This window comes from Eubalaena glacialis, chromosome 2 (assembly GCF_028564815.1).
Source record: "Eubalaena glacialis isolate mEubGla1 chromosome 2, mEubGla1.1.hap2.+ XY, whole genome shotgun sequence".
NCBI classification, from domain to species: Eukaryota; Metazoa; Chordata; class Mammalia; order Artiodactyla; family Balaenidae; genus Eubalaena; species Eubalaena glacialis.
Genome location: NC_083717.1, coordinates 30,617,630 through 30,642,744, shown reverse-complemented (window position 1 = coordinate 30,642,744; position 25,115 = coordinate 30,617,630). Strand labels below are relative to the sequence as shown.

The window sequence follows — 25,115 nt, the reverse complement described above, 5'->3', positions numbered from 1 at the left end:
ACCTGGGCAGCGGGCCCGGCACTGACGGAGGCGCACGGTGAGCACACGGCCTGTTAGAAGGCCACGTGCTGTGGGGACATGCAGGACTCGGGGAAGTCAGGAGGGCAGGATTTGGGGGAGAGAGATGGGAGACCAGGTCGTGCGGGGCCTGTGGCCCCCGCGAGGACCCTTCTTCTGGGTGCGCAGCAGGGGGCCGGCCCTGAGCGCTGTGCAAGAATGAAGTGGCTGAGGGCTGGGGAGGCTGTCCCTGTAGACTGTGCAGGCAGGGAAGGCTCCTCTGAGGAGGTGACATTTGAGCTGAGCCTGTACGGACCGTGTTTCTACCTTCTGTAAACTTGGTGCGTTGCTTTTGCCGGACACCCCCTGTTCTGTGTCACCTCGACTTGGCCTCCTGCCCCCCTTGTCAGCCCCCGCCCACCCACAGGAGGAGTCCTTTTAGGGCCCAGTTTTTTGGGGGTTTTTTTGGCTGCATCTCGCGGCTCGCAGGATCTTAGTTCCCCAACCAGGGATCAAACCCAGGCCCTCGGCAGTGAGAGCGCCAAGTGCTAACCACTGGACCACCAGGGAAGTCCCCCAGCACCCACTTTTCAAATACAAACCAAGCACCTCCTCTGTTGGACTCACGCTCTGAGCTACTGTCCACCTGCCCTGCTCCCCCAGGGTCAGGTTCCAGGCCGCTGGGGGCCCCTACAGCCCAGAGCCCATGACGTTGCTCAGCCTGGCCGGTCCTCCGCCTGCTCACCCCGCCTGCCTTTCCCTCCGCAGAAGCTGCGATGAAGGCTCCTGTCCGTCTGTCTGTCCGCAGCTCCGGGCTCCTCCGTCTCCTGCCCTCCCCATGCTCCCTGCGTGGTGCGTCCTCCCCCTCCTCCGACACTGTGAGTAGAAAGTCTCTTTTCAGCGGCAGTTGTCTCCTGATCTGCTGGCCTTACTGACCCTCAAACTTTCTACTAAACATTCTATTTTAAACCAGCCTACGAGACACTTTGCAGACAGAGTAAACAAATGAAGAATAAGTGAACTGTACACCTTTTTACAATATCGTCAAGTTTAATAATTTAATTTTTAGAACTCCTTTTCCCATAAAATCACAGGCTCCATCAGGGTGGAAGGTGTATAAAAATCACGTGCACAGGACCAGACACCTGTGAGGTCCTAACTATCCGTCTCCCCAAACTGAGGGCTCAGGCCCAGGCTTGACCAAGTCCCAGTCTCTGCCTTCGCACTGTGAGTGGAATTTGGTTGGTTTTCAAATTAAGCTTTTACGCTTGTCAGCTTAGCAGGGAAATTGTCGGTTCTAAACTCTTCTTTCCAGCAATAATCAAGTCACACCACACGTGAGACAGCCTGTTCCCTGAGTTATTTGATTAGAATCTACAGATATTAGCAGAGATAGAGTCAGCGAAGCATATTTCAAAGCAAGCTGCGTCTCTGGGAGAGAGAGGGGGTGGGGCCCCTGGAAGGTACCAGCTCCTGACTTGTTCAGTCGGGAGCATCTGTCTTCCCGCGTTAGATTTCCAGAGAAGCGCCGTGAGAGGACAGTGGGCTGGAGCTGAGCTTGGCTGTCACCCATGGAAGGGAGGGCTGGAAACGTCAGACAGCTGTGGTCCTGGGAGCAGCCGGACCCAAGGGAACCACAAGAAATGTCCCCTCCAGGACCGCAGTCCTGCTTAGGATAAGGCTCAGCGGCTGTAACACAGGACCACAGCAGAGTGGCAAGCGGAAGTTGGCATCCGTCATACTGGGTCTGGAGGCAGACAGTCCAGAGCTGGTCCAGGAAGCTTCTGTCCCTGATGCCCTGTCATCCCAGCGGAGTTGCCTCGTCCACATGGGCAGGATGAGCTCCAACCTCAGAGCTCACGTTCCCAGCAGCAGGACAGAGGGAGAAGCAGAAAGGGCCTTCTTCTCTCTCCTGGGACGTATTCTAGAGGTTGTGCAAATCACTTCCCTTCCTGTCCTGGAGGGAGAGCTTGGTCACACAAGCAGCCTCGCTGCAGCGGAGGTGGGAACTCTGTAGTCCTGGGCGTCCGCGTGACCAGCTAAAGGTCGGTGTTCGGTGCTCTGGGAGGTGGACAAGGCTATGGGGAGCCACCCGGACGCCTCGGCCCCACTCCTTCTAGTGCTCCCTTCCAGCACCCGACCCCCCTCTACCCTGAGGTCAGGTTTTATGAGAGACTGGCCATTAGACAAATTGCATTAAGGAATTCAGGAATCAGTTGAAAATCATGGGCTGGTGGGTGTTTTTCATGAGTTTTGCTGGCAAATTGCGGGCTCGCTGATCTTCTGCCCTGACTCCTGGTCCTCCTGCAGCTGCTCACTTTCTTCCTGGTAGAGCCACGTGGGTATCACGGTGGACACCCCAGGGCTTGGGGAAGGCTCAACGTCATGGCTGATGAGGTCAGCAGAAGGGGAGGGCCTCACAGTGATGGTGCAGCCCCCCACCTCGGGTTCCTCTGAGCTCACACTGTCATGCTTCCTACCTGTTCCTGAGTCCTGGATCTGGTCCCACCTCAAGCCCAGAGCCACTACCACTGTGACCCCCGGGTCCTTGTCAGAGGACAACTCACAGTATGGCCAGAGTGGCTCCTCCTGGCCCATGTTCACCCATGGATGCCTCATTAGGTCAGTTAAGGTGCCTCTGTCACTGGGGTCGAGGGCAATCTTTTTTTTTTTTTTTTTTTTAGAGTAATAGTCATTTTAGGGCTTCCCTGGTGGCGCAGTGGTTGAGAATCTGCCTGCCAATGCAGGGGACACGGGTTCGAGCCCTAGTCTGGGAAGATCCCACATGCCGCGGAGCAACTAGGCCCGTGAGCCACAATTACTGAGCCTGCGCGTCTGGAGCCTGTGCTCCGCAACGAGAGAGGCCGCGACAGTGAGAGGCCCGCGCACCACGATGAAGAGTGGCCCCCGCTTGCCACAACTAGAGAAAGCCCTCGCACAGAAACGAAGAGACAACACCGCCAATAAATAAATAAATAAATAGAATACCATGGCCAAAAATTAGTAAAAATAAAAAAAAATTAAAAAAAAAAAAAAATAGTCATTTTATTATTTTTATTTATTTATTTATTTATTTATGGCTGTGTTGAGTCTTCGTTTCTGTGCGAGGGCTTTCTTTAGTTGTGGCAAGCAGGGGTCACTCTTCATCGCGGTGCGCGGGCCTCTCACTGTCGTGGCCTCTCTTGTTGCGGAGCACAGGCTCCAGACGTGCAGGCTCAGTAATTGTGGCTCACGGGCCCAGTTGCTTCTCGGCATGTGGGATCTTCTAAGACCAGGGCTCGAACCCGTGTCCCCTGCATTAGCAGGCAGATTCTCAACCACTGCGCCACCAGGGCAGCCCCAAACAACTTTTAAAATGCTTCTTTTTAAATTACAGATATTCATTAAATCTTTATTGAGTGGATTTTTCTGTGGCCTTTTGCATCCTTCAAAGAAGCATATTTAATTTCTTCACTTACTGCCACTCACAAATTTATAGACAGTAATACATTTATAGAGTCTATGGATTCAACCAAAGATTTTATTTTATTTTATTTTTTTTAACATCTTTATGGGAGTGTAATTGCTTTACAATGGTGTGTTAGTTTCTGCTTTATAACAAAGTGAATCAGTTATACATATACACATGTTCCCATATCTCTTCCCTCTTGCATCTCCCTCCCTCCCACCCTCCCTATCCCACCCCTCTAGGTGGTCACAAAGCACAGAGCTGATCTCCCTGTGCTATGCGGTTGCTTCCTGCTGGCTATCTATTTTACGTTTGGTAGTGTATATATGTCCATGCCACTCTCTCACTTTGTCACATATTACCCCTCCCCCTCCCCATATCCTCAAGTCCATTCTCTAGTAGGTCTGTGTCTTTATTCCCGTATTGCCACTAGGTTCTTCATGGCCTTTTTTTTTTTTTTCCCTTAGATTCCATATATATGTGTTAGCATACTGTATTTGTTTTTCTCTTTCTGACTTACTTAACTCTGTATGACAGACTCTAACTCCATCCACCTCACTACAAATAACTCCATTTTGTTTCTTTTTATGGCTGAGTAATATTCCATTGTGTATATATGCCACATCTTCTTTATCCATTCATCTGATGATGGACATTTAGGTTGCTTCCATGTCCTGGCTATTGTAAATAGAGCTGCAATGAACATTTTGGTACATGACTCTTTTTGAATTATGGTTTTCTCAGGGTATATGCCCAGTAGTGGGATTGCTGGGTCATATGGTAGTTCTAATTTTTGTTTTTTAAGGAACCTCCATACTGTTCTCCATAGTGGCTGTATCAATATACATTCCTACCAACAGTGCAAGAGTGTTCCCTTTTCTCCACACCCTCTCCAGCATTTATTGTTTCTAGATTTTTTGATGATGGCCGTTCTGACTGGTGTGAGATGATACCTCATTGTAGTTTTGATTTCCATTTCTCTAATGATTAATGATGTTGAGCATTCTTTCATGTGTTTGTTGGCAATCTGTATATCTTCTTTGGAGAAATGTCTATTTAGGTCTTCTGCCCATTTTTGGATTGGGTTGTTTGATTTTTGTTATTGAGCTGCATGAGCTGCTTGTAAATTTTGGAGATTAATCCTTTGTCAGTTACTTCATTTGCAAATATTTTCTCCCATTCTGAGGGTTGTCTTTTGGTCTTGTTTATGGTTTCCTTTGCTGTGCAAAAGCTTTTAAGTTTCATTAGGTCCCATTTGTTTATTTGTGTTTTTATTTCCATTTCTCTAGGAGGTGGGTCAAAAAGGATCTTGCTGTGATTTATGTCATAGAGCGTTCTGCCTATGTTTTCCTCTAAGAGTTTGATAGTGTCTGGCCTTACATTTAGGTCTTTAATCCATTTGGAGTTTATTTTTGTGTATGGTGTCAGGGAGTGTTCTAATTTCATACTTTTACATATACCTGTCCAGTTTTCCCAGCACCACTTATTGAAGAGGCTGTCTTTTCTCCACTGTATATGCTTGCCTCCTTTATCAAAGATAAGGTGACCATATGTGCGTGGGTTTATCTCTGGGCTTTCTATCCTGTTCCATTGATCTATGTTTCTCTTTTTGTGCCAGTACCATACTGTCTTGATTACTGTAGCTTTGTAGTATAGTTTGAAGTCAAGGAGCCTGATTCCTCCAGCTCCATTTTTCGTTCTCAAGATTGCTTTGGCTATTCGGGGTCTTTTGTGTTTCCATACAAATTGTGAAATTTTTTGTTCTAGTTCTGTGAAAAATGCCAGTGGTAGTTTGATAGGGATTGCATTGAATCTGTAGATTGTTTTGGGTAGTAGAGTCATTTTCACAGTGTTGATTCTTCCAATCCAAGAACATGGTATATCTCTCCATCTATTTGTATCATCTTTAATTTCTTTCATCAGTGTCTTATAATTTTCTGCATACAGGTCTTTTGTCTCCTTAGGTAGGTTTATTCCTAGATACTTTATTCTTTTTGTTGCAATGGTAAATGGCAGTGTTTTTTTAATTTCACTTTCAGATTTTTCATCATTAGTGAATAGAAATGCAAGAGATTTCTGTGCATTAATTTTGTATCCTGCTACTTTACCAAATTCCTTGATTAGCTCTCGTACTTTTCTGGTAGCATCTTTAGGATTCTCTATGTATAGTATCATGTCATCTGGAAACAGTGACAGCTTTACTTCTTCTTTTCCGATTTGGATTCCTTTTATTTCTTTTTCTTCTCTGATTGCTGTGGCTAAAACTTCCAAAACTATGTTGAATAATAGTGGTGAGAGTGGGCAACCTTGTCTTGTTCCTGATCTTAATGGAAATGGTTTCAGCTTTTCACCATTGAGGATGATGTTGGCTGTGGGTTTGTCATATATGGCCTTTATTATGTTGAGGAAAGTTCCCTCTATGCCTACTTTCTGCAGGGCTTTTATCATAAATGGGTGTTGAATTTTGTCGAAAGCTTTCTCTGCATCTATTGAGATGATCATATGGTTTTTCTCCTTCAGTTTGTTAATATGGTGTATCACGTTGATTGATTTGCGTATATTGAAGAATCCTTGCATTCCTAGAATAAACCCCACTTGATCATGGTGTATGATCCTTTTAATGTGCTGTTGGATTCTGTTTGCTAGTATTTTGTTGAGGATTTCTGCATCTATGTTCATCAGTGATATTGGCCTGTAGTTTTCTTTGTGACATCTTTGTGTGGTTTTGGTATCAGGGTGATGGTGGCCTCGTAGAATGAATTGGGGAGTGTTCCTCCCTCTGCAATATTTTGGAAGAGTTTGAGAAGGATAGGTGTTAGCTGTTCTCTAAATGTTTGATAGAATTCGCCTGTAAAGCCATCTGGTCCTGGGCTTTTGTTTGTTGGAAGATTTTTAATCACAGTTTCAATTTCAGTGCTTGTGATTGGTCTGTTCATATTTTCTATTTCTTCCTGATTCAGTCTCGGCAGGTTGTGCATTTCTAAGAATTTGTCCATTTCTTCCAGGTTGTGCATTTTATTGGCATAGAGTTGCTTGTAGTAATCTCTCATGATCCTTTGTATTTCTGCAGTGTCAGTTGTTACTTCTCCTTTTTCATTTCTAATTCTATTGATTTGGGTCTTCTCCCTTTTTTTCTTGATGAGTCTGGCTAATGGTTTATCAATTTTGTTTATCTTCTCAAAGAACCAGCTTTTAGTTTTATTGATCTTTGCTATTGTTTCCTTCATTTCTTTTTCATTTATTTCTGATCTGATCTTTATGATTTCTTTCCTTCTGCTAACTTTGGGTTTTTTTTGTTCTTCTTTCTCTAATTGCGTTAGGTGCAAGGTTAGGTTGTTTATTTGAGATGTTTCCTGTTTCTTGAGGTAGGCTTGTGTTGCTATAAACTTCCCTCTTAGAACTGCTTTTGCTGCATCCCATAGGTTTTGGGTCGTCGTGTCTCCATTGTCATTTGTTTCTAGGTATTTTTTGATTTCCCCTTTGAGTTCTTCAGTGATCACTTCGTTATTAAGTAGTGTATTGTTTAGCCTCCATGTGTTTGTATTTTTTATAGATCTTTTCCTGTAATTGATATCTAGTCTCATAGCATTGTGGTCGGAAAAGATACTTGATACAATTTCAATTTTCTTAAATTTACCAAGGCTTGATTTGTGACCCAAGATATGATCTATCCTGGAGAATGTTCCATGAACACTTGAGAAAAATGTGTATTCTGTTGTTTTGGGGTGGAATGTCCTATAAATATCAATTAAGTCCATCTTGTTTAATGTGTCATTTAAAGCTTGTGTTTCCTTATTTATTTTCATTTTGGATGATCTGTCCATTGGTGAAAGTGGGGTGTTAAAGTCCCCTACTATGATTGTGTTACTGTCGATTTCCCCTTTTATGGCTGTTAGTATTTACCTTATGTATTGAGGTGCTCCTATGTTGGGTGCATAAATACTTACAATTGTTATATCTTCTTCTTGGATCGATCCCTTGATCATCATATAGTGTCCTTCTTTGTCTCTTGTAATAGTCTTTATTTTAAAGTCTATTTTGTCTGATATGAGAATTGCTACTCCAGCTTTCTTTTGATTTCCATTTGCATGGAATATCTTTTTCCATCCCCTCACTTTCAGTCTGTATGTGTCCCTAGGTCTGAAGTGGGTCTCTTGTAGACAGCATATATACGGGTCTTGTTTTTGTATCCATTCAGCCAGTCTGTGTCTTTTGGTGGGAGCATTTAATCCATTTACTTTTAAGGTAATTATCGATATGTATGTTCCTATTCCCATTTTCTTAAATGTTTTGGGTTTGTTATTATAGGTGTTTTCCTTCTCTTGTGTTTCTTGCCTGGAGAAGTTCTTTTAGCATTTGTTGTAAAGCTGGTTAGGTGGTGCTGAACTCTCTCAGCTTTTGCTTATCTGTAAAGGTTTTGATTTCTCCATCAAATCTGAATGAGATCCTTGCTGGGTAGAGTAATCTTGGTTGTAGGTTTTTCTCCTTCATCACTTTAAATATGTCTTGCCACTCACTTCTGGCTTGCAGAGTTTCTGCTGAAAGATCAGCTGTTAACCTTATGGGGATTCCCTTGTGTGTTATTTGTTGTTTTTCCCTTGCTGCTTTTATATGTTTTCTTTATTTTTAATTTTTGATAATTTGATTAATATGTGTCTTGGCGTGTTTCTCCTTGGATTTATCCTGTATGGGACTCTCTGTGATTCCTGGACTTGATTGACTATTTCCTTTCCCATATTAGTGAAGTGTTCAAGTATGATCTCCTCAAATATTTTCTCAGTCCCTTTCTTTTTCTCTTCTTCTTCTGGGACCCCTGTAATTCGAATGTTGGTGCGTTTAGTGTTGTCCCAGAGGTCTCTGAGACTGTCCTGAATTCTTTTCATTCTTTTTTCTTTATTCTGCTCTGTGGTAGTATTTCCATTATTTTATCTTCCAGGTCACTTATCCGTCCTTCTGCCACAGTTATTCTGCTATTGATCCCTTCTAGAGTATTTTTAATTTCATTTATTGTGTTTTTCTTCGTTGCTTGGTTCCTCTTTAGTTCTTCTAGGTCCTTGTTAAATGTTTCTTGCATTTTGTCTATTCTATTTCCAAGATTTTGGATCATCTTTACTATCATTATTCTGAATTATTTTTCACGTAGACTGCCTATTTCCTCTTCATTTGTTAGGTCTGGTGTGTTTTTACCTTGCTCCTTCATCTGCTGTGTGTTTTTCTGTCTTCTCATTTTGCTTATCTTACTGTGTTTGGGGTCTCCTTTTCGCAGGCTGCAGGTTCGTTGTTCCTGTTGTTTTTGGTATCTGTCCCCAGTGGCTAAGGTTGGTTCAGTGGGTTGTGTAGGCTTCCTGGTGGAGGGAACTAGTGCCTGTGTTCTGGTGGATGAGGCTGGATCTTGTCTTTCTGGTGGGCAGGTCCACGTCTGGTGGTGTGTTTTGGGGTGTCTGTGGCCTTATTATGATTTTAGGCAGCCTCTCTGCTAATGGATGGGGCTGTCTTCCTGTCTTGCTAGTTGTTTGGCATAGGGTGTCCAGCACTGTAGCTTGCTGGTCATTGAGTGAAGCTGGGTCTTGATGTTGAGATGGAGATCTCTGGGAGATTTTTGCCGTTTGGTATTACGTGGAGCTGGGAGGTCTCTTGTGGACCAGTGTCCTGAACTTGGCTCTCCCACCTCAGAGGCACAGCCCTGATGCCTGGCTGGAGCACCAAGAGCCTTTCATCCACACGGCTCAGAATAAAAGGGAGAAAAAATAGACAGAAAGAAATAAAGAAAGAGGATAAAATAAAATAAAATAAAGTAAGATAAAATAAAATAAAGTTAATAAAATAAAAAATAAAAAAAATTATTAAGGAAAAAAAATTTTTTCAAGTAAAAAAAAACCAAATATCCAAAAAAAAAAAGGACAGACAGAACCCTAGGACAAATGGTGAAAGCAAAGCTATACAAACAAAATCTCACACAGAAGCATACACATACACACTCACAAAAAGAGGAAAAGGGGAAAAAATAATATATCTTGCTCCCAAAGTCCACCTCCTCAATTTGGGATGATTCGTTGTCTATTCAGGTATTCCACAGATTCAGGTTCATCAAGTTGTTTGTGGAGCTTTAATCCGCTGCTTCTGAGGCAGCGGGGAGAAATTTCCCTTTCTCTTCTTTGTTCGCACAGCTCCCGGGGTTCAGCTTTGGATTTGGACCCACCTCTGCGTGTACGTTGCCTGAGGGCGTCTGTTCTTCGCTCACACAGGACGGGGTTAAAGGAGCAGCTGATTCGGGGGCTCTGGCTCACTCAGGCTGGGGGGAGGGAGGGGTACGGAGGCGGAGCGAGCCTGCGGCGGCAGAATCCGGCGTGACGTTGCAGCAGCCTGAGGTGCGCCACGCGTTCTCCCGGGGAAGTTGTCCCTGGATCACGGGACGCTGGCAGTGGCGGGCTGCACAGGCTCCCGGGAGGGGCGATGTGGATAATTACCTGTGATTGCACACAGACTTCTTGGTGGCGGCAGCAGCAGCAGCCTTAGCGTCCCATGCCCGTCTCTGGGGTCCGCGCTGATAGCCGCGGCTCGCGCCCGTCTCTGGAGCTCGTTTAGGCGGCACTCTGAATCCCCTCTCCTCGCGCACCAGGAAACAAAGAGGCAAGAAAAAGTCTCTTGCCTGTTCGGCAGCTCCAGACCTTTTCCCGGACTCCCTCCCGGCTAGCTGTGGTGCACTAGCCCCCTTCAGGCTGTGTTCACGCTGCCAACCCCATTCCTCTCCCTGCAATCTGACCGAAGCCCGAGCCTCAGCTCCCAGCCCCCGCCCACCCCGGCGGGTGAGCAGACAAGCCTCTCGGGCTGGTGAGTGCTGGTCGGCGCCTATCCTCTGTGCGGGAATCTCTCCGTTTTGCCCTCCGCACCCCTGTGGCTGCACTCTCCTCCGTGGCTCCGAAGCTTTCCCCCTCCACCACCCGCAGTCTCCACCCGCGACGGGGCTTCCTAGTGTGTGGAAACCTTTCCTCCTTCACAGCTCCCTCCCACTGGTGCAGGTCCCGTCCCTATTCTTTTGTCTCTGTTATTTCTTTTTTCTTTTGCCCTACCCAGGTACGTGGGGAGTTTCTTGCCTTTTGGGAGGTCTGATGTCTCCTGCCAGCGTTCAGTGGGTGTTCTATAGGAGCAGTTCCACGTGTAGATGTATTTCTGATGTATTTGTGGGGAGGAAGGTGATCTCCGCGTCTAACTCTTCCACCATCTTCTCCTCTCTCAACCAAAGATTTTATTTAACAGATTTTTGAGAAGAAGTTAAAGTTTAGGCTTTGAAAATAAGCCTGGTTTAATATACTCAATTCTCATGAGCAGTTTTTAAAGATATTGAGAAATAACATTAAAATATTACATACTGGGCTTCCCTGGTGGTGCAGTGGTTACGAATCCGCCTGCCAATGGAGGGGACACGGGTTCGAGCCCTGGTCCGGGAAGATCCCACATGCTGTGGAGCAACTAAGCCCGTGCGCCCCAACTACTGAGCCTGCGCTCTAGAGCCCTCGAACCACTACTGAGCCCACGAGCCACAACTACTGAAGCCCGCGTGCCCAGAGCCTATGCTCTGCAACAAAGAGAAGCTACCATAATGAGAAGCCCACGCACCGCAATGAAGAGTAGCCCCCGCTCGCCACAACTAGAGAAAGCCCACGTGCAGCAACGAAGACTCAATGTAGCCAAAAATAAATAAATAAATTTATTTTTAAAAAAATATTACATACTATGCACAGTCTAAGATTACAGTTTTTCTGTTTAATTCATGTCTGAATTATAAAACTTTCAGGATCTATTAATAAAAAGTATGTGGAGTGTTTGTAGATTTAGTTTTTAAAAAGTTTTTTAAAAACTCTTCCTCTAAAAATTAAAAAGTGTGTATGGAAACAAAAAAGACCCCGAGTAGCCTAAACAACCTTGAGAAAGAAGAACGGAGCTGGAGGAATCAGGCTCCCTGGCTTTAGACTATACTATAAAGCTACAGCAATCAAAACAATATGGTACTGACAGAAAAACAGAAATATAGATCAATGGTACAGAATAGAAAGCCCAGAGGTAAACCCATGGACATACAGCCAATTAATCTAAGACAAAGGAGGCGAGATTATACAATGGAGCAAAGATCATCTCTTCAATAAGTGGTTCTGAGAAAACTGAACAGCTACATGTAAAAGAATGAAATTAGGACATTCTCTAACACAATATAGAAAAATAAACTCAAAATGGATTATAGACCTAAAAATGACCAAATACTCTAAAAATCCTAGAGGAAAACATAGCCAGAGCTCTGTTTTACATAAATTTCAGGAATATTTTTTTGATCTGTCTCACAGACTAATGGAAATAAAAACAAAAATAAACAAATGGGACCTAATTAAACTTAAAAACTCTTGCACAGCAAAGGAAATCATAACCAAAAAGAAAAGACATCCTATGGACTGGGAGAAAATATTTGTAAATGATACAATGAACAAGAGATTAATTTCCAGAATATACAAACAGCTCATACAGCTCAATAAAAAAAAAAAAATCCAAAAATGGACAGAAGATTTAAATAGACATTTCTCCAAAGAAGATATAAAAATGGCCAATAGGTACATAAAAAATGCTCAATATCATTAATTATTAGAAAAATGCAATTCAAATCTATCATGAGGTATCACCTCAAATCGCTCAGAATGGCCATCATCAAAAAGGCTACAGATGATAAATTCCAGAGAGCGTGTGGGGAAAAAGGAACCCTCCTACACTGTTGGTGGGAATGTAAATTTGCATGTGCTATTCTGTACTTGATATTTCTTTTCACTCAGTGAAGTAATCAACTCAAATCTAACATGGCCCAACAGACTCTTTACTGTCTTTTTCCATACCTGCTCCTTTCACATCCCTCCCAATCTCAGGAAGTCACAATGAAGTTCTAGGAGGTTCATCAAAACCTGCCTCGTCCTTATGCCTCAGCTTCACAGTAAGAGCAAAGTGCTACTGATTCTGCCTCCGGGACATCCCCAAAGGTGTCCCCAGGGCCATTCAAGTGCAAGCCAGGATCCCCTGCCAGGAGAAGCAAAGGGTCTCCTGCTGGTGTCCTGCTTCCTTGTTAACCATCACAAAATGGTCCAGCAGCAACCAGGGGTACTGGGAAATATGCATCAAGTCATGTCACTAAATTTCATTGGTGCCCTATTAAGCCCCTACCTGGGTGGTCTCACCCCACCTCTCCAGCCTCCTTTCCCTGGTTTCCCCAAAGTTCAAGGTCATGCAGGTTCTCTCCTCTTCCTCTGGGACCCTGCACAGCAGCCAATATTAGACCCACAGTGCCCACTGGTGGCTGGAGATGCAAGATCCTCTGGACAGCTGGGCAAGGGGTGAGGCCTGGAGGAAGCGAGGTGGGAGGACAGGACACTGGATTTGAAAAAGGTCTTGGAAGAGCAAAAGCTTAGGAGAAGACCAAGAGTGTTAGATTTAGAGAGGAATGTCTAATTGAGACCCCTCTGGGATGGCCCTGCTTGCTGGGTTATGGAAATGGAGCTGGAACCAGAGAGCAGTTGGCCTCTGGATGGGCCTCAAGCTCGACTCCAGAAACCCCCATGAGACTTTTGACCATGTCTGTGTAGGAGAGGATGCTGAACATTTTGGGTCCTAGACTCTGAGTCACCTTCCTCCAGCAGGTTCCTCTCTTCCGTTTGCAGGGCTGGGTGTGAGGGGCTCCTGGAGAGAGAGGTGGCATCAGAACTACACAGGGGGTCAGTGTCATTAACAGGAGTGGGAGATGGGAGTTCGGGGTCACTCAGCCCTGAGGACAACCTTGCAGCATCCCAGGCCTTTCCAAGTTTTTACTTTTCCAAGGTCTGAAGAATTGTGCCCTGAGAACATAGGTGGGAAGAGTTTGGAGGTGGCTTTAGTGGCTGTGCACAGTGAGGACCAGGGCTGCTGGGGAGGAAATTCCAGTTAAAGAGATGAGGACTTGTGCTTCTATTCAGAAGTTCAGGGGGCATCAGTTACTTCCCAAGATCCCTGTGAGTTTTGAAAGAAAACATACTTCAGGTTTACCAGCATCCTGTATTTCTCTACACTCTGCCTGTTTGCAGGGGATTGCATGTTTTTTTTTTTTTTTGCAACTTGTCTTTTTACTCTTGGTGGTATCTTTTTTTTTTTATTTTTTTTTATTTTTTAAATCAGTCATCAGTTTTATACACATCAGTGTATAAATGTCAATCCCAATCGCCCAATTCAGCACACCACCATCCCCACCCCACCACGGCTTTCCCCCCTTGGTGTGATACGTTTGTTCTCTTCATCTGTGTCTCAACTTCTGCCCTGCAAACCGGTTCATCTGTACCATTTTTCTAGGTTCCACATACATGCGTTAATATACGATATTTGTTTTTCTCTTTTTGACTTACTTCACTCTGTATGACAGTCCAAATGACTCAATTTCGTTCCTTTTTATGGCTGAGTAATATTCCATTGTATATATGTACCACATCTTCTTTATCCATTCCTCTATTGATGGACACTTAGGTTGCTTCCATATCCTGGCTATTGTAAATAGTGCTGCAATGAACTTTGTAGTACATGCTTCTTTTTGAATTATGGTTTTCTCAGGGTATATGCCTAGTAGTGGGATTGCTGGGTCATATGATAGTTCTATTTTTAGGTTTTTAAGGAATGCCCATACAGTTCTCCATAGTGGCTGTATCAATTTACATTCCCACCAACAGTGCAAGAGTGTTCCCTTTTCTCCACACCCTCTCCAGAATTTATTGTTTGTAGAATTTTTGATGATGGCCATTCTGACCAGTGGGAGGTGATACCTCATTGTAGTTTTGATTTGTATTTCTCTAATAATTACTGATGTTGAGCATCTTTTCATGTGCCTCTTGGCCATCTGTATGTCTTCTTTGGAGAGATGTCTATTTAGGTCTTCTGCCCATTATTTGATTGGGTTGTTTTTTTGATATTGAGCTGCATGAGCTGTTTGTGTATTTTGGAGATTAATCTATTGTCCGTTGCTTCACTTGCAAATATTTTCTCCCATTCTGAGGGCTGTCTTTACGTCTTGTTTAGGGTTTCCTTTGCTGTGCAAAAGCTTTTAAGTTTAATTAGGTCCCGTTACTATTTTATTTTCATTACTCGAGGACGTGGGTCAAAAAAGATCTTGCTGTGATTATATGTCAAAGTGTGTTCTGCCTGTGTTTTCCTCTAAGAGTTTTATAGTGTCTGGCCTTACATTTAGGTCTTTAACCCATTTTGAGTTTATTTTTGTGTATGGTGTTAGGAAGTGTTCTAATTTCATTCTTTTACATGTAGCTGTCCTGCTTTCCCAGCACCACTTATTGAAGAGGCTATCGTTTCTCAATTGTATATTCTTGCCTCCTTTGTCATTAGGTGACTATAGGTGTGTGAGTTTATCTCTGGGCTTTCTATCCTGTACCATTGATCTATATTTCTGTTTTTGTGCCAGTACCATACTGTCTTGATTATTGTAACTTAGTATTATAGTCTGAAGTCAGGGAGCCTGATTCCTCCAGCTCTGTTTTTCTTTCTCAAGGTTGCTTTGGCTATTCAGGGTCTTCTGTGTTTCCATACAAATTGTAAAATTTTTTGTTCTAATTTTGTGAAAAATGCCATTGGTAAGTCGATGGGGATTGCACTGAATCTGTAGATTGCTTTGGGTAGTGTAGTCATTTTCACAAGATTGATTCTTCCAGTCCAAGAACATGATATATTTCTCCATCTGTCTGTGTCATCTTTGATTTCTTTCATCAGTGTTTTATAGTTTTCTGAGTACATGTCTTTTGCCTCCTTAGGTAGGCTTATTCCTAGGTAGTTTATTCTTTTTGTTGTGATGGTAAATGGGATTATTTCCTTAATTTCTCTTTCTGATCTTTCATTGTTAGTTTATAGGAATGCAAGAGATTTCTGTGCAGTAATTTTGTATCCTGCAACTTTACCAAATTCATTGATTAGTTCCAGTAGTTTTCTGGTAGCATCTTTAGGATTTTCTATGTATAGTATCATGTCATCTGCAAACAGTGACAATTTTACTTCTTCTTTTCCAATTTGTAGTCCTTTTATTTCTTTTTCTTCTCTGATTGCCATGGTTAGGACTTCCAAAACTATGCTGAATAAAAGTGGTGAGATGGATATTCTTGTCTTGTGCCTGACCTTAGAGGAAATGCTTTCAGTTTTTCACCGTTGAGAATGATGTTTGCTGTGGGTTTGTTGTATATGGCCTTTATTATGTTGAGGTGGGTTCCCTCTATGCCTACTTTCTGGACAATTTTTATCATAAATGGGTGTTGAATTTTGTCAAAAGCTTTTTCTGCATCTATTTAGATGATTGTATGGTTTTTATTCTTTAATTTGTTAATATGGTTTATCACATTGATTGATTTGCATATCTTGAAGAATCCTTGCATTCCTGGGATAAATCCCACTTGGTCATGGTGTATGATCCTTTTAACGTGTTGCTGGATTCTGTTTGCTAACATTTTGTTGAGGATTTTTGCGTCTATGTTCATCAGAGAAATTGACCTGTAATTTTCTTTCTTTCTTTTCTTTTTTTTTTTGTGATATCTTTGTGTGGTTTTGGTATTGGGTGATAGTGGCCTCGTAGAATGAGTTTGGGATTGTTCCATCCTCTGCATTTTTTTGGAAGAGTTTGAGAAGGATAGGTTTTAGCTCTTCTCTCAATGTTTGATAGAATTCACATGTGAAGCCATCTGGTCCTGGACTTCTGTTTGTTGGAAGATCTTTAATTTCAGTTTCAATTTCATTGCTTGTGATTGGTCTGTTTATATTTTCTAATTCTTCCTGTTTTAATCTTGGAAAGTTGTACCTTTCCAAGAATTTGTCCATTTCTTCAGGGTTGTCCATTTACTGGCATATAGTTGCTTGTAGTAGTGTCTTATGATCCTTTGTATTTCTGCGGTGTCAGTTGTAATTTCTCCGTTTTCACTTCTAATTTTATTGATTTGAGGCTTCTCCCTTTATTTCTTGATGAGTCTGGCTAAAGGTTTATCAATTTTGTTTATCTTCTCAAAGAACCACCTTTTAGTTTTATTGATCTTTGTTATTCTTTTCTTCATTTCTATTTCATTTATTTCTGCTCTGATCCTTATGATTTCTTTCCTTCAACTAACCTTGGGTTTTCTTTGTTCTTCTTTCTCTAGTTGCTTTAGGTGTAAGGTTAGCTTGTTTATTTGAGCTTTTACTTGTTTCTTGACATGAGATTGAATTGCTATAAACTTCCCTCTTAGAACTGCTTTTATGTGTCCCATAGGTTTTGGGTCATCGTGTTTTCGTTGTCATTTGTTTCTATGTATTTTTTTATTTCCTCTTTGATTTCTTCAGTGATCTCTTGGTTATTTAGCAGTGCACTGTTTAGCTTCCATGTATTTGTGTTTTTTACAGTTTTTTTTCCCCCTGTAATTGATTTCCAGTCTCATAGCATTGTGGTCAGAAAAGATGCTTGATACAATTTCAACTTTCTTAAATTTTCCGATGCTTGATTTGTGACCTAAGATGTGATCTATCCTGGAGAATGTTCCCTGTGCACTTGAGAAGGAAGTGTATTCTGCCACTTTCGGGTGGAATGTCCTGTAAATGTCAATTAAATCTATCTGGTTTATTGGGTCATTTAAAGCTTTTGTTTCCTTATTTATTTTCTGTCTGGATGATCTGTCCATTAGTGTAAATGGGGTGTTAAAGTCCCCCACTATAATTGTGTTATTGTTGATTTCCCATTTTATGGCTGTTAGCCTTTGCCTTATGTATTGAGGTGCTCCTATGTGGGGTGCATAAATATTTATAACTGTTATATTTTCTTCTTGGATTGATCCCCTGATGATTATGTAGTGTCCTTCCTTATCTCTTGTAACAGTCTTTATTTCAAAGTCTTTTATCTGATACGAGTATTGCTACTTCAGCTTTCTTGTGATTTCCATTTGTATAGAATAACTTTTTCCAACCCCTCACTTTCAGTCTGTATGTGTCCCTAGGTCTGAAGTGGGTCTCTTGTAGACAGCATATATAAGGGTCTTGTTTTTGTATCCATTCAGCCAGTCTGTGTCTTTTGGTTGGAGCATTTAATCCATTTACATTCATGGTAATTATCAACATGTATGTTCCTATTACCATTTTCTTAATTGTTTGGGCTTGTTTTTGTTGGTCTTTTTCTTCTCTTGTGTTTCCTGCCTAGAGAAGTTCCTTTAGCATTTGTTGTAAAGCTGGTTTGGTGGTGCTGAATTCTCTTAGCTTTTGCTTGTCTGTAAAGGTTTTAATTTCTCCATCAAATCTGAATGAATCCTTGCTGGGTAGAGTAATCTTGGTTGTTGGTTTTTCCCTTTCATCACTTTAAATATATCCTGCCACTCCCTTCTAGCTTGCAGAGTTTCTGTTGAAAAATCAGCTGATAACCTTATGGGGATTCCCTAGTACGTTATTTGCTGCTTTTCCTTTGCTGCTTTTAATATTTTTTCTTTGAATTTAATTTTTGTTGGTTTGATTAATATGTGTCTTGGCGTGTTTCTCCTAGGGTTTATCCTGTATGGGACTCTCTGCGCTTCCTGGACTTGGGTGGCTAGTTCCATTCCCATGTTAGGGAACTTTGGAAATGTAACCTTTTCAAATATTTTCTCAGACCCTTTCTCTTTCTTTTCTTCTTCTGAGACCCCTATAATTCAAATGTTGGTGCATTTATTGTTGTCCCAGAGGTCTCTGAGACTGTCCTCAATTCTTTTCATCCTTTTTTCTTTATTCTGTTCCACGGCAGTTATTTCCACCATTCTATCTTCCAGCTCACTTATTTGTTCTTCTGCCTCAGTTATTCTGCTATTGATTCCTTCTAGTGTATTTTTCATTTCAGTTATTGTGTTGTTCTTCACTGTTTGCTCTTTAGTTCTCTTCTAGGTCTTTGTTAAACATTTTTGTATTTTCACAATCCCTGCCTCCATTCTATTTCTGAAAGATTCTATCATCTTTACTATCATTACTCTGAATTCTTTTTCAGGTAGGTTGCCTGTTTCCTCTTCATTTATTTGATCTTGTAGGTTTTTACCTTGCTCCTTCATCTGTAACAATTTTTTTGGTCATCTCATTTTTTTTTTGATGGGTGAGGCTGTGTTCCTGTCTTCCTGGTTGTTTGCCCTGAGGCATCCAGCACTGGAGTTTGCAGGCATCCAGCACTGGAGTTTGCAGGATAGAGCTGGGTCTTGGTGCTGAGATAAGGATCTCTGGGAGACCTCACTCTGATGAATATTCCCTGTGGTCTGAGTTTCTCTGTTAGTCCAGTGGTTTGGACTTGGCACTCCCACCACATGAGTCAGACCTGACCCCTGGCCTGGGAACCAAGATCCCGCAAGCCACATGGCACGTCAAAAGAAAAACAAAAGGAACAGTACAATAACAAAGAATAATAAAATAAAATAAAATAAGAAAAATTAAAAATTCATTAGAAAAAATAAAAATATAAGTGAAACAACAACAAAAAGGTAAAACAAAACCACAACCTCAAAAAAAGAAAAAAATAGAAAAAAAAAGGGCCAGAAAAGTCCTTGGCTGTAGGGGGCGGGGCTTAGGTGGGGGTGGGGTTTAGGGTGGGGGCGAGGCCTAGGCTCAGGACCCCCACAGCCTGGAAAAGGCAACATGGCTGGAGAGGGCCTCAGAGTGTGCAGTGCAGAGGTAAGGCCCTAGGCGGGGTTGCAGAGGTAGGGCTTAGGCCCAGCGCAGGTGGAGGGGGACTTGGAGGGCAGAGGATCTGGCCCAGGACCTCAGCAGGCTCCTGGGGGCCTGAGTGGGCAGGGGAAATGCTGGCCTAGTTCCCTTCTGATCCTCCAGTCCCCCAAGGGTTTCTCCCCACCCCTGCTGATCCCCTCACTGTGGGTGGGCCCCTCCTGAGCAAGGGAGTAGCTTCCTCTGCTGCTCTTCTTGCCTGCAAAACAAATCAGGTTAAGTTGCAGAACCCCAGTCTCCTTGTCAGAGGGCGGTTGTGACGGTGGAACAGTCACATTGCCGAATTCCACAGTTTCAGTGGAGAACGTCCCTGCCTCGCTGACTTATATAGGGCTTTAAGGTCACGTGATCTCCTTGAGTCTTTCTCACCCAAGGAATTTTATCTCTCACCTTTTTTCACACCTTATATCAAAGGGTGTGACTGCAAGTTGTGCTGTAGTGTTTTCATGCATTTTAGGCTTATCTGGACATTTGTGTCTATTTTTAGCAGTATATTTATTTTTGGAAAGAACAACTAATTTTTTTTTTTTTAGTATGCCTATGTTTTTCTAAATTCCACAACGCTAATATTTACTATTTAAATATCACTTGGAGTGTATTTCCTAGGACCTCCCTTATCTTCGTATATTAGTGCAAACAGCAACATCACCAAGGTACTAAGCTCTAACGGCCACACATACTCTCCATAGAGAGGAGAAAATGAAATAGAATTTTTATTCAGTAAAATGGCAATCATACAAACATGGGATGCCTTCATTTAATACTTTCATACAGGCATTTGAACATCAAAGCAAGTGTGCCTACTTCTGAAAAAATAGGCTTTCCCATATGACAAAAGATGAGCCTACCTTCGTTTACAGGTTTACCTGGGGGAATCTTTTCTGATCCAGTAGACTGGTAGCTTCATAGCTAGGTGTTTGAACTCTTTTCTTTTAGCTTTTATCTTGGTGTGGGGTTGCATTTTCTTTATCATACGGTCAAATGAAGAGGTTTCAGGTAGGAAGGAACGAATAATGATTTGGCCTATCCAAGCTTATAGAAAGATAGCTACCACTTTGCTTCACAGCAGTTGCGTTGGGATTTTATGAATCCCAGTGGTTATGTCCATGTCATTGCATGGCCATCTTCATGAAATATATAGCATGCAGAATGATTTATCAGTCTGTTTCAGAATTTCTTATAAAGGATCTCTCAATTGCAATCTGGCATGCTATAACCCAAACTAACCCAAACTCAACTCAAGAAATGCCATGAGTGGAATACAGAATTAGAAATTTTACTATTTCTAGAGGAAAAGACAGGCTATACAATGCTTCATATCATTCCTAATCCATGGATCACTGGGTCATGAAGAATGGATAATGCCTAGGCAGAATGTGCAATTTCCCCCCTTAAGACCTCAGATGTTATTTATCATTTCTATTCCCCATTCTTTGGGAGGCAGAGAGTCATCTCTGAGCTAAGTTTCTTGCATTTCATAGGACCATGACCTTGGCAGAAAAATGGGGGGCGGTGGGGAGAGAAATTGCTTTAAAATAACACATTGTAAAATATCCATCTAATATCAGTCATCTTTGTGTGAATATATGTATGATGTGAGTATGAATGTCTCTATCTATCGTTGTATCTATACATCTCTCTATTGACCTACCAAATTTTTTTTTCTCATTCCCTACAATTCATGGGTTCTATTTCACTCCCCTTTAGAAGCCATTATGAGTTACAAATAAATTTGTGATTCATTCAAATGGCACCCCATAATTTTTCATAGTTTCTAAATAGCTTGAAATTTCACATTTTCCAGTATCTTTGTTCACTGGGCTGTTTGAAATATCATTTAAAAAATAGGTTAGCCAGTAAAGCAACTGTACTCCAATAAAAATTAATTTAAAAAATAGGTTAACCAATTTTTTCTTACTCTGGGAATTTTCTATCAAGTATGAAGAAAGAGTTTCCTGACTTGCCCTGGGTAGATTAAACAAACGAACAAACAAACAAAAAATACCTTGCCTTAACTGACATCACTTGATTTCAGTGAGCCTCACATCAATGCTGAATTACTAAAACGTAACATTCATGTGTCCTGGGACCATGCTCCCTGTGTTGGCAGGTCAAAGTTCTTGCACCCATCCCTTCATTCCAATCTCAAATGGCTTCTCTAACAGACACCTATTCTTTACTTCAGTGAAGCTTAGAAGATTCTGGAAAGTAGAGTCAGTGCCTACTCAAACCCTATGCAATGATAGAAGGAAAGAGTAGAGCTATTTGGGTTTTGTCAGAGTCCATCATTCAGTAAAAGGGCCAGATTTGGTCAGAAGACAAGGGAGGAAAAGGCATAAACTGTGACATAGGTCACTGGAGACAGGTTCATATCCACAGTTGTAGCAGGCTCTGGGTGTAGCCCAAAGGGGAGCCTCTCTATTTCCTCCATATTTAAAAGACCTTTTGGTTTCCTCCAACCACAGTGGTTTTTCTGTCCTGGAGGTACAGAGTTCTGCAGAAGGAAGACGTACTCCCCAAACAGGTGTTCTCTAGGATGGAGGGAGCAGCCATTGGCTCCTCCCAGGCAGTTCCTTCTATAAAGCTACATAGTTTTCCTTGGTCCTAGTCAGATTGTGTCCTATGTTAGAGAAAGGAGATGACATGGGACTTGGGGGATATCCTGGCACACCACCTCCAGTGGTTCTCAAACATTGCCGCCTAATCCACTCATCTGGAGAGCAGCTGAAATCCCAATACCCGGGCCTCAAAACAGACAACCGAAACGTGGGATCCTTTGAAGTAAGATTGAGGCATATGTAGCTATTAAAATTCACCCTCAGAGTGGCATGTGGGCCTCAGTGAGAACAAGTCAGCCTACAGTGCTCATCACATTCTCCATGCCTGACATTGACAAGGGCACACTGTGTATGTGCATGTACTGACCAGTGAGTGGTCTTGAGGGCAGGGGCGCCTGAGAGTCTATATTTCTGAATAGCCTCAGTCCTTCCAAGCTCCTCTGTCCTCCCAGTTCCATAAGCTTTGAGGATGAAAAATAAATATCAAGGGGATCGTCAAGGCTGAAAAATAAAACCCACATATGCCATGACTTGTTTTGCCTAGAATTTTATTGGTATTGAAAGAAAAATTTTAAACAAAGCTTAAGAATAATGTTTACTAAGAAAAATAATAATAATAATAATAAACAGAGCCACAGGAGCAGTCCCCCTGTATGATTTACATGGAAAGAAGTCCACAGAATCCACAAATCTCATCCTAACTCAGGGCCCTGCTGTCATTCTATAAAGCAGAGTTAGGCCCTTTAGCCAGGTGCAATACTTTCAGACATTTGCCACCAATTCCAGATTCTCACCACAGCTTTCTATTTACACCACAGTTAAAACTTTCTCGTGGAATTGTCTCAAAGTTGTCTACAAAGGATTGAGTTTGCAAAAGAATTGACGTTCCAGTTTGATAAGCACCATTTCCATGTTGACTCTAATTCCATCAGGAGAAAATGCAGTGCTTTCCACATGTGTGTCCCTAAGCAAAACCTGGGTTTCCACTATTGTTTCACCCACCCACCCCCCAGAGGTGAAGAATCACTGATTCACCTGGGACAGGCCACTCCTTGGGACTTCCCCTCCTCTGTTCCACAGTCACCTCCAGGGTACCTGGGGCTGAAGGACATGTCTTAGTGGTCATTGGTGTCTCCCTCTCACTCACTCTCTTCAAAGGAAGAAGAAATCTGAAGGTCATCATAGAGGACACTCCAGTGGCCTGGGGCACAGTGCTCCTCAGACTTCTTGCCCATGGGTGGGCTCTGCGCAGGAGGGGTTGGCTTCTCAGCAGCAGACAAAGAGGGAGATGTCATGTATGTGCAGCTCCACCAGGCTTTGCCTACTCTCCTGAAGAGCATCCTGAGAGGCTGGCCTGGAACATGTTTGACGGGTGGAGGCTGGACTCTGGTGTAGGCCTGGAGAGTATTCAGGTAAGATGTGTTGCATGGAGGCTGGAGGTCAATGCTTTGCACCTGGGCGGGTGTCTTCCTGGTCACTGGGGGTGCCACGGTTGGCCCAGGTCTGGTGGTACTGGGTGGAGGCTGCAGATTCTGGAAAACCCCCAGATCTGGTCTCAGGGTGCTCTTCTTGGGAAATTGGATGGGACTCAGTCTGGGTTTCTTTGGTGGGTTCAGACAAGCCAGGGTGGAGATCTGAGCAGATCTCTTGCCTGGTGCCTGGATGCTGCTTATGGAGTCCTGGACCAAACTTCTCTTGATGGGATGCCCTGAGGGCCAGGTGGATTTCAGGTCATCATTCCCGATCAGTGAGCTAATCGGGCAATCCATTTCCAGGACAGATTTCCTCTTGGATGCCTGGATGAGCATTGGCCGTTGTGGAGGCTGTAGGAGAGCACCAAAAAGAGAAAGACAATATGTTAGATTTCCTCATCGTCCCATAAAAATTAAAATTAACCAAACAACATCTCCTATATTAAATTTCACAGTAAGAGACAGACAAGGAGTCAACTTAAATGTAATGAGTTACTCAACCTCTGGGGCGGTCACCAAAAACCTTGATACATTTTAAACATCAGCTCGAAAAAGAGGAAGATTGTAATCAATGTCTGTTGTTCAACTAATGGAGACAAGGTTTTTATACACTCTTCTTGGGACTGTACACCGCTTAGTGTCTTGCAGGCCCTGTGATGGTGAAATGAGTTTTGATGGCCAATTTTGAAGGATGCCTTGCAATTGAAAACTGGCTCTTCTAACTTCAAGGATTCAGCTTATGGCACGGTATGGCTAAAATGACTTTCATTTCCCCTGCCAACATACTCTATTCTTCCCAGAGAGGCAAGGAAGAATGCAGAATGAAAGAAACGGAGGAAAATGGCATCTGAAAGGTCCACTAAATGACCCCATTGGTCAGAAGGGAATGGGAACAATTTCCTCACACAAAAGGGGATAGGGAGACCAATCAGGGTTACTCAGGAGGGAAAGAGGGTAGGAACCAGGAGGGACTCACCCTCACAGATTTGCAGGATTCTGTCACTTCCTTTCATTGCTGCTGCTGTCCCCCTTGGGGGTCTCCTGGGAAATCTCCACCCCTCCCCTCCCCCAGCTACCCCTCAGGGGCACTGGTCCCCGCCCACGCCCTCAGGACCCATGTGACCAGAGGGGGCCTAGGAAGGCAGAGGATAAGGCCCAGGACCTCAGCAGGCTCCCCAGGGCCCAAGTGGGTGGGGAACATGCTAGCTGCTTTCCCTTTCATTCCTCCAATCTCCTGAGGGTCTCTCCCTATCCCCGTTGCTCCCCTCATTGTGGGTGGGCCCCTCCAGGTATGGGTACCCTTCCCCTCCCCCAGCTTCCCTTCATGAGTACTGGTCCCATCCTGCCTCCACTTCTCCTTTCCCCTCCCTCCCCCCCATGTCCTACCTGGTCACTCCAGGGTTCCTCCCATCCCATTAGGTGTCTGTGGTTCCCCACCAGTGCTTGGTAGGTGCCCTAATTGTTGGGAGACATGAACTCTGTGCCCTCCAACCCTGCCATCTTGACTCTGCTCCTATATCACATTGTTTTGATTCCTGTAGCTTTGTAGTAGTATCTGAAGTCTGGAAGGGTTTATGGTTCCTCCTTTGTTCTTTTTCCTCAGGTTGCTTTGTCAACTCTCAGTCTTTTATGGTTCTGTATAAATTTTAGGATTATTTGTTCTTGTTCTGTAAAAAATGTCATGGATAATTTGATAGGGATCACATTATATCTGTAGGTTGCTTTGGGTATTATGGCCATTTTAACAATATTAATTCTTCCAATCCAAGAGCATGGAATATCCCTTTCTTTGAATCATCTTCAATTTCCTTTATTAATATTTTGTAGTTCTCAGCATATATGTCTTTCACCTACTTGGTGAGGTTTACTCCTAAGTATTTTATTTTTTGATGTGATTTTAAA

General features: G+C 42.9%; 1 long non-coding RNA gene across 1 annotated transcript in view; it reads left to right on the top strand.

The window, feature by feature from the left end:
* The window catches only part of LOC133084886 (uncharacterized), a 31,288-nt gene extending 6,430 nt beyond the window's left edge, over window positions 1-24,858 (top strand). Inside the window, exons 3-5 of the long non-coding RNA XR_009699484.1 lie at window positions 766-875; window positions 22,900-23,153; window positions 23,852-24,858. This is a non-coding gene — a long non-coding RNA (uncharacterized LOC133084886). The remainder of the gene's footprint in view (window positions 1-765; window positions 876-22,899; window positions 23,154-23,851) is intronic.
* The last annotated feature ends 257 nt before the right edge of the window (window positions 24,859-25,115 follow it).